Consider the following 10,462-nt stretch of genomic DNA (forward strand, 5'->3'; position numbering starts at 1 on the left):
TGTGGTCTACCAATGGCTGCGGAGGGCGATCGGTATGGATTGACGTCATGTTTCGGACTAGATGTAAAATAGGTGTGCGCAAAATATAAAGGGTTATCTCTCAAATGTTTTGTTAGAGCAATAAAATTCAACAATTACTCGTGTGTACTCTGTGAATAGATTGAACAACGAAAAAAATTTTCACGAATTTGCACGAGGGAAAAACTAAACCGAGTTCAAACGTACTGCGCTGGGCCTAGATAACATTTCATTAATCAACTGAGAGAGGTGGACTCCATATGTCCCATCCTAATGGTCTTCTTGGAGCAGTGGAATCGCATCCGGATCAGGGATTAGACAATATTCGGACGCCGAATCCCTAGGTTGTTTTACGCAGATTAAGCACTGCCCCGTTTTAGTGAGTAGTGTGGTGAACTATTCCACAAAAATTCAACGATTCATGAATAACAGTACACGGGGTTAAAGGCCGACCTTTTTTCCCAAGATAAAGATAGATTTCACGATACAGAGTCAGTTGGTTAGTTCCAGTAGTTGGTACGACGTACGAATAAAGGCTAATTTTTAAAACTCTTTAGCTTTGAACGAATAACTTTGCATTCGTGACCACGGGATTCAAGGCTGTGCAATGCAGAAGCAAATCCGAGTAAGAAATTTATCCATGAATTCACACTTAGGAGCAACCAACCCTGAATACGCGGGATTCTATGAAAAATTTGAAGAAGCAATCCAACGTTTATTTTGAAGTCAGGGTAAAATACGGCCGGGTTAGCAAAAAGAACTGAAAGAGATTAAGCCTTGTCTATTGAGATGCAGAATCTAATTTATGAGTATGTTTGCTGGTTGATATTTTTCCCCAGGCCCTATCGTCTTTGGCAAGTAATAGTTGGGGGTTTCATGGTACCTTTCGCCTTTACACGTCCGATAAACAAAAAGTCGCCCAAGATTGACGTGGCGACGGAGATTCCGATTGTATTGGTAGTGGAGAGACAAGATGTTCATGAGAAGTTTGGAAAGTTCAACACAGAAAATCCACCCGGATTGCAAAGCATCCTGCCGGTCACGAATTAATGCCTTAGAGCCAAATACACTCTGAATTGAAAATGGCAACGTGATCGGAATAGCGCCGCATAATTTTCGTGTTTCTGGTTAAAGAAGAGCATTGCTAGGCTGAGTTGCATTGGATACCAGCTTATAGACTTACTGAAAGTGGAATAAGTCAAGTTTATTCGAGCAAACAGCAAAAGAGCTATCCAGCGGACGGAAATGGTGAAGTTGCTGAAGGGCTTGGTAAACATTTGGTAGATCTTAATTGGACAATACTTCGCTATTGGCACAAAAGCTTCTTCATGCCAAGTGAGGACGTTACCATATTGGTCAGGTTTTGAGGCAGACGTAGAACCAGTCAGTAAGACCTCTTCAGATTATCACACTAAAGCATTGTTGGGTGCCAATTAACGGCTCTTGTCAGTTACCGTTGTGGTTAAAACTTGCATTGATGGGTTGGAGAAATTTCAAATGGGTTCCGACCAATTTTGTTACTTAGCCTTCCACTTCGGGGCGCTTAAACTGATGATTAACTGAAGGTGTCAGTAGTAGATTTACGTTGGACTTCTCGTGCTTGTGAGCGTTGCCACAATTAAGTTGCCAGGAGGCAAGATGGGTAAGTTTATGTGAAATTCAGATGATGGCCCCTCCTCCTTCCAATGCCTGCACACTCAACTTGTTAGCTCAACTGATCCAGGACCATTCTACACACGCCTTCGAGTCCTGCGCCTTTTTTAGTTAACGCTGTTGTGCTCGGCGATTTTTACCGCTTCGGCTATAAGCCCCTGCGACGTGAACTTCAGAGATTTAGCATTTTCTAAATCCCTTTGGTGCCCCGTGTCCAGTGCGTGTTCTGCAATTGCCGAGTATTTTAGTGACGCTCATTATCCACCCGCGTTTCTCGGCGGCCCGTTTATTTTTATCCTCTCCGATTCTTATGTTAAGCTCACGAGCTATCTGTCTTGTTTAACCCACAGTGCGGTCGCTACACTTGACTTTGTAGACAGTCTCTTCTTCTGTTTGCCGGGAGATGATCCTCCGGTTGCACTAATGCAGAGCGCAGAGTGCTTCTTCTCTGGAAAGCTACTCTTGTTAGCCGTGATTAGAATCCTTCGAAGGACCCCTGCTGTCCCTGGCTTATATAGAATAACAGCAATTTGCATGCACTCGCTGTCGGGTTCCGTCACCAATAGCAGCACCAGCACTCTTCGCAAATGACGCCAAACCAAGCTATCTGGATAAACTCTACCCCGAAGTTTTGTTTTTTCTTCAAGTTGATCTTCTGTCCAATCAGCTTCTTCTGTGCACACTACCCTTAAACATTAACGTTGAGGTGGCATTGCTTGGGAATAACAGCGTCGGATGAGCAGACGAGTATTTCAAAACGGCCCTAGTGTTGGTTGGTTTTTCGTATGGTGTTCTTCATTCTCCCTGTGATATGTGTCATGCACTTCCAAGGCCAGTGTACCCAAGGTTGACTCTATTTCCATACTATATTTTATATATGGACCCAGTTTATTAAGATTAAAGTCAACCAATTGTTTACCAACTCCTGAAATGACGCCTTCCCAACTGGTTGAACAGATGAAGCTATTTGCCTTACCGCAAAGTCGACGGAAGGTTACGAGGCACGCAGTCATTGTACTAACTTCAGTCTTTCAGTATCTCAAAACTGATAATCATGACCATAACATCTAAGGAATGAAAGCTGTGCATGGTTTTCTATCAAAAGGGATTCGTGTTAGACACTAACTAACTAGGTGAGTCATTCTGTTTGTGCTCCAGTCATAATGGTTTCAGGTAAGAACCTGAAACATAGGAACAGAGCCCTATTTGTGGAAGTCACTCTTCTGTAGTCGATGGCTGGGGCATGTGAGTCCTGAGAGTCGAGCAGCGTACTTAGTTGGTCAAAGGTAGGGGGAAATTATGAGGTGAACTTTGAATGACAGATAACGGTAGTAAGGCCTAATTATTGAGAAGTCTTCCATTGGTTGTTTGTAAGCAACCTACAAAAGTTGGAGAAATCGACGAGAAGTGTGTTTGTGCTGTAGAAAAAGACTGGGAACCCGATTTAATGATGCGGACGCAGTTGTTCGGTGATAAAGAGACACACCTCCGCGGATGCATTGTATGATAATTTTTACCCGATTTTCTCTGGCTAATATTGCTACTACCATTCAGTGGTTCCGGTTTACTCGGAGGGTTCGAGCAAAATGGGTGCAGCACCAAATGTTAGGTTTTCAGGACTAGGCAGCGAGCTCACTATCGTTAGGGTTCATAATAAATCATCTAAACGCTACTCGTATCTGTCCCAATATACACAAGGCACAAGCTGCCTCCGTGACGCGTTCATTGTTATATGCTAAACCTTTCGTTAGAATTTAACCATTTCTATGTATTTGCGCTACGCGAACAATCAATAACTACCTATACAGTTCACGTTCCGTCTCGTTTTTTGTCACCACCTTACACTTTTAAGGAACTATTAATAATAATATTTGTTATTATTCCCAAGTAGTGGGTAGCATATCGCCAGGTATAATCATAGTATTACAGTCAGAATAAGAGCATGACTGATGGGGTTGCGATTAATGGGACTTTTCTGGAAAAGGGGTGGTGACGTAAACAGTGGTCATTAACGAAGAAGACTTCATCACACCTGCGGTGGCATGGGTAGGGATCCAAAATTACAAGGGCTCTTTATCTCTTATGGAGAACATATCAGATGACACAAGATCTGATCGTTAGGATTCAAAAGTGGCGGACAAAAACACGACAGGTGAGGGTATCACAAAAAGCTTCTTGCCTGGAGCGTGGCAAAAAACGAAACAAAACCTTCAAGCTGCAGAAAGTATGGAGCCAGAATAATGGATCTAAAGAGGCAGCAGAACTGCCACGACATGGCCGGTCAATTTGAACTAATGCCCAAAACCGTCGTTAGGGCTTCATGGCCGCCGGCTGTTGGGCGTTCGACCACGGAAAGAGTAAGTGGTGATGGTGAAGTAAGGCGATGTGCAGTACGGACAAATAGTAGTAGGAGACTCAGAATCACAGTGTGCAGTGAAACTTGAGCGACTCACTAGTGTTGCTGCCGGAGCTGGGTCGAGTGTGAAAGTTAATTACGAGAACGTGTTTACGCAAACTGTACGAAAATTGACTGATTTGGTGGGGAGTGCGATTAAAAGTCGGTGGGATCTTTACATCCAACAGAAGGTTCGGCAGATTGCAATGAACACTTCCCGGTGGTGGCTGATGACAAATGAAGACTGGTTGTGCATGCCGGCAAGGGAACGAGTGGGCGGGGGTGCGGACAAAGTAGGAGGTGAACAGTCGCGGGTGTGCTATCATACTAGGTATCACAGCGCCGTGCAGTCACTTCACCGAGATACTTCGGTTTCTAAACAGTCCCGTGATGGACCGTCGTGATTGGGGCGGTTAGGCTGGGATGGGCAGTCCTGTGGTCAGCGGGATGTTGTGCGTTCGCCGAGGGATTTCTTAGGGTGAGCAAAACCGTGTAATACCGCGGGTGGTACTTGTTGTTTATTCTTTTTTCAGGTCGGGGACCATTTCATTCGTAATGCACAGATCAGGTGGAGTGGACAACGGCCATTTAGGTCATCCATGGCACGTGTTACCATGGGTCGAAGCCTGGGAAGAAGATGAAATAAAATGAAATGCGATGGGATCAATAAGCTCTGGAGAGTTATAGGGGTCATCAGACAGTCCTCTAACACGGGAAAAACGAATGTCTGTCGCAGTTATGGCGGTGACACCAGGTGGTTAAACAAGACAGGATAAGGATGGACTTCCACCTAGTAGTGTAGTCATCAAAGTCAAGCTAAGATTGCCAGTATGACTATACTATCTGAGACAGGACGGTTCACTGTGTGTAGTCTAAGAGGCGGCGTGGTGAGGTTAACTAAACACGTAACGACTGGCGGGGGTGTAAAGTTTGACATGGTAGACTAGATTTTCTGGGAGTTATTAGTGAGCTGGACGGTACTAAGACAATCTAGGAGGGAAGGTGTATGTAAGGGAGATTGTTACCAGACCCCGGAGCACTACTATGAGCTTTAATCAATGAGTGGTGCATGACGGATAAGACTTCCGATTCTAGCCTCGTAGGCAGATGGGGGAGAGTCTGGAGTCTCACTGTAGTGTAGTCATCAAAGTCAAGCTAAGATTGCCAGTATGACTATACTATCTGAGACAGGACGGTTCACTGTGTGTAGTCTAAGAGGCGGCGTGGTGAGGTTAACTAAACACGTAACGACTGGCGGGGGTGTAAAGTTTGACATGGTAGACTAGATTTTCTGGGAGTTATTAGTGAGTTGGACGGTACTAAGACAATCTAGGAGGGAAGGTGTATGTAAGGGAGATTGTTACCAGACCCCGGAGCACTACTATGAGCTTTAATCAATGAGTGGTGCATGACGGATAAGACTTCCGATTCTAGCCTCGTAGGCAGATGGGGGAGAGTCTGGAGTCTCACTGTAGTAATAACAATAATGTTTGTTCCCAACTTGTGATGGCATGCCGTCCGGCATAATCATGAGTTTGCAGTCAGAATGGGGCATGACTGGGGGATTTGCGGGTAGTGGATATTGCGCGGAAAGAGGACAACGTCGTAAACAGTGTGAAATATTCAATGAAATAATAGCAATAGGTATCTTTCGCAACTCGTAGAGAATAATGGGCATGAGGTCCGACCAATTCAAAGACTCAGTCGGTTGATATGAACTAAAACTGGAAAACCACTGCTGGCCATGAGTGACCTTGGGAGGTTGGATAAATGGCCGGAGTCACAACGAGCAAAAGTGGAAGTGGAAATCGGATGATTCGAATTGGGCAAACATGGCAAGTTAAGTCTCAAAAATACGGTGCAATCTGAGAACAAGCAGACTCACTGGTTGCACTGTTGTTGGGAAGTCAGGTGCAGGGGTTAGGTTGGATGGGAGCACAGTGGTGGTTGAATTCAAACGAACAGTCCAACAAATTGGAATGAGTGTAGTGGAGGCAGCTGGGGTCATTTGAGGAGTTTGTTTCATTTGCAGTCAGTGGAACGAGTAGGCAAGAGGGCTCAGCTGGGAGAAGAAATGTAACAGTTGCAGGTGTGCTATCAAACTGAGTATGGCAGCGCTGTGCCACCATTGGCCTGTGGCAGTGCTGTGCCATCATTGGCCTGACGCTTCAGTTGTTGGGCAGCCCAGTGATGGACGTCACAGTTGAGATGATTCATCTGGGATGTGCAGTTCACTGGCCAGCGGTATTCATTTCAGACTGGTCGAGGAAACAAGCTGGAACGATGCCGATATGGGATTGTAGCTTTTCTTGGACCGCTAGGTGATTCCGAGGTTGCAGATCATAGGCCAGGTGGAGTGGATAACTGCTAACCAGGTCGTCCATAATGGGAGCTTCCAAAGTTCAAAGCTTTGGAAGACGAGGGGATGGGAGGAGATTCGCAAAAATGGTGAGGTTGAGGAGATATAAAATGGGATAATGTGCATTAATATACATGGAAAGAAAAACTTGACGTCTGTTGCAATTAGGGTGATAACAAGTGATTATGTGGAGTAGGAAATAGACAGATTTGTACTTAGTAGGCTAGCGATCGGGGGTGAAGTTTGCTAACCTACGATATTACATTACAAGGGATCCAGTAAAATCCGACATAAGGTCGCAGAAGCGTGGTATGCGAATCAGCTGTATAAGGGCTGGCAGGAGTGGACTTCTAAGATAACTGGTTAATCTGGTGCTTAATGCATGGGTTGGGTAATACCAGGAGAGAAAGTCTGTGCAAGAGAAATGGTCACCAGTCCCCGAAGCACTGCTATCAGCTCTAATCTGTAGGTGGTGCATAGCGATGATAACTTTCGCGTCTACTACTGGGAGCAACGAGTAGATATATTCGCTGTTTGGATGACGGAATAGACGCTGGTGCGGTGTAGCCTCTATTCTGACGAAGGCAGATACAGCTATGCTCGCCGATATAAAACATGGGCTTTGCAGAGTATATTCGGGCTAGCCTAAGTAAAATTTTAATTTTTTTGACAGATGAGAGGCCAGTTTCTTTTATCTGTGGTTTAGGGCATCGCCGGATGCGTAAATCAACCTAGGCGAGCCAAAATCAGCAATCTGTGGTTTAGGGCATCGCCGGATGCGTAAATCAACCTAGGCGAGCCCAAAATCAGCAGCAACAAACAGGATTCAGCAGTACTTTTTTGATCTACTGAATTTAAAGGCCAGGCTCAGAGCCACCGGCGATGGGCGATGCACCCGTGCTACTGGAGGGGTGGCGGGTATACAAACGCACCATGGCGCAACGTAACAGAGCGACCCTCCCTGCAGGGCGTACCTGTCCACCACACGAAGTTTTCTTTTCTTAAGCATGCTACCTGATCTGTAAGGTAGAAAACCGTCCAAGCAGTCATAAGTGCGGTTTGTGCAATAATAAATACTCCAGTTACCATTTATTTCTGGTCGGTAAAGACAGTAAAGACAACTCAGTCAATTCAAACAAGCAAGCAGCATACAGACGCTGGTTCGAGGCAAATCGCGGATGAGAAGTAAAATGACAGCTGTCAATGAGACGGTGGGACTGGAATGTTGATATTCACGGCGATTTAACCATGGCTAAACGGCGTCGGAGCGTTGGTGTGGGCTGCTATGTCCAACAGAAGCGTTCCGCGATTTCGTGTGTGGGAGTGCTTCGTGAGGCAAATCACCAAATGGATAGATACATTCATATATATCTAAGCGCAGAATGCGCTGTGACAATGAAATGAAGAAAAAATCGACTTTGGTTTGGTTTTTATCAGTTAGAGTTAGACTGGGAGCACTAGTTACCAGACAGAGCTGATAACTTAATCTGGGGTGGGGACTTGACTAAGACGAAGTATAAGCTCACCGGGGAAATAGAAAACAACCAGGCCATCAACACTGCATAATTACAGTTAATGTGTGATTAAGTCACTCAGTGATTTGAGGAAGAAAAGAGCTCATTTTGGTTTGGTTTTTGTCAGTAGAGTTTGGCCGAGAACAATAGACGCTAGACAAAGTTTATAGAATAATCCGGTGTAGGGACTAGAGTAGTACGAGGTGTAAGTTGGCACGGGGAAAAATGAAAAAAGAAATGAAAACAATCGGGCTAGTAACGCTGCATATTTAGATCAAGTTGGCATTTAAGTCCTTTATTAGCTTAAAGCGGATCAAGAGGATGGGAAGATATGATAGTAGGATCCTTTACTTGCCCACTAACTGTAAGATCGCTAAACTCATATGCGCGCCGGATCTGATTCGTAGTAGTAGTTGAGGGTATCGATGGTAGTCGAGTATCAAATAAGGCGGCAGCAGTTTCACAGGTAAGGAATTTGTCTACAGACGGAGAAAAAGCGTGGTGATGCGTAACGCTTCACAGCTGTTCCGGAAGGTTGTTCCAGATGCAAGCGTAATAAACTTGAAAGAAGTAGCGGCGTAGATCTGTACGAGCCGGGGGACACATTAGGAGTTTGAAGGAGTTACGGATGAGGTAGCGAGGAAGTGAGGTTACCTTTGGTCTAGCCTCTGCTATAAAGGAAGTTTTGTGGAGCAGATGGTGTAGGAGAGTTAGATTAATCTTGAAACGTCAGAGCCATAGTGGCTCGAGGTCTAGGGTTTGACAGCGGGAGCGGTAAGAGAGATTGTTTGACCAAGAGAACAGCCTTTTCGGGAATGGGTGTTGGACGCCTCCAAGTGCCACCCCACAACTTAGGGTATAGAAGAGGAGAATAAGGGACATAATCCGAAGATTGATCGTACATATAGCTTAAAAGTTGCAACCACTGTGTCTGGAAGGTAAAAGGAGCACGGTATTAAAAAAATGAGCCTGTGTGCTCGGGTAACCTGGCACTGCACCTGGTGGGGAAAGTTAAACGTACAGGAGTACCGGAGGCCAAGATTTTGATATCCGTGGAATGAGCGATAGGATTTCCATTGATTGCGAAAGCATCAGTCAGGGTGGAGCAGCGACAGTAAGTTATGCGGGATTTTGTGGAGGAGAGGCTTAGGCCGGAGTCGTTTGACCAGCGAGTCAGCAAGTCTAAGCCTTGCTTAATCTGGCGAAACGTAAGGGTTCGTGCAGGTAGGGGAAATGTGTACGCAGTTTTTATATCGTCCGCGAAGAGGAGGACTTGACCACGGGATATGACACCGAAGACGCCGTTGATATAAAGTAAGAAGAGGATGGGCCCTAGCACGCTTCCTTATATGACTCCACTGGTGATCGGTGGTGGAAACGATTGTATGTCCCTAATTTGTGGTACTTGAGTCCTGTCAGATAGGTGGGAGGCGAACCACTGAAGTAAGGTTCTAGTGATGCCAACGGTACCAAGTTTTTGCAGTAGGGGGACCTGGTCAAAGGCTTTTCGAATATCCAGGTAAACTGTTACAGTGCAGTATCCAGCGTCGAAGGCTGCTGTGGTGGTCTCGGAGAAGTGAGGCTAGCAGCCACTGACGGATCTTTGAGACATGAAACCATACTGCCGGTCATCTATGGCACTAGTTGTCAGCAGGAAATTGGTTATAGACCTTTGACCAGATGTCCAAGGGTTCTCATTAGGAGGGAGGTATGGGGGATTCCCCTGTAGTTGAAAGGAGGTTGCCTAGATCCTGATTTGAAGTGCAGGTAGACTATAGATTTCTTCCACTGAGAGGGGATAATTCCATAATTCATAGAGTGGGTGAAAAGATTTGGTACATGGATTCCAATATATCGGCCGCCTTGTTTCAGAATACGGGGTGGAAGGCCGTCGGCGCCTGGCACAAAAGAGACCTTGAACTTTAGAGGAAGGAAAGAAACATCAGCTAGGGAGATGGTTACGTTACTGAGAGCCGAGTGGTTACCCTGACCGTTCACATTTTGGAGGCAAACAGCAGTGGGTATGGGTTTGGAGTTGGGAGTAAAGGGTGGGGGAAGCTGAGGACAGTGTTCTCGGCATTCGAGAGATAAAAGCAAGGATTCTCGGCTAGCAGAGAGTTTTTTATGGGAATTAGTAGTGAGAAATCTTGAGATTTCTGATATTCTGTACTAGCTCGGTGTATTTTAGCATCCAAGGTTTTAAATAACCTATCGTGGAGGGGGTTATTGGCGAGAAAACGCTTTACCGGAGGAACAAGGTGAAAAGCAGCCAGTAGGTGTTGGTAAAAGATATCACTGATGCGGTGTGTATTTCTCGACAGGAAAAAGTCTACCCAGTCCTAGGAAGCCAGCATGGACGAAAAAGCTTGTAAAATATCTGGTAAGAGGAAATAAATCATGGATGGATCCAGAGGAGCAGTTTGGTCACTACTGACTATGTTTCAAAAGACGACGCAGCGGTCACTTCCTGGGAAGCGTGGGCCAACTACAGCCGTAGCTAAATGGCCATCGTTGGAGAATATC

This window comes from Opisthorchis viverrini (genome assembly GCF_000715545.1).
Source record: "Opisthorchis viverrini unplaced genomic scaffold opera_v5_398, whole genome shotgun sequence".
Classification (NCBI taxonomy): Eukaryota; Metazoa; Platyhelminthes; class Trematoda; order Opisthorchiida; family Opisthorchiidae; genus Opisthorchis; species Opisthorchis viverrini.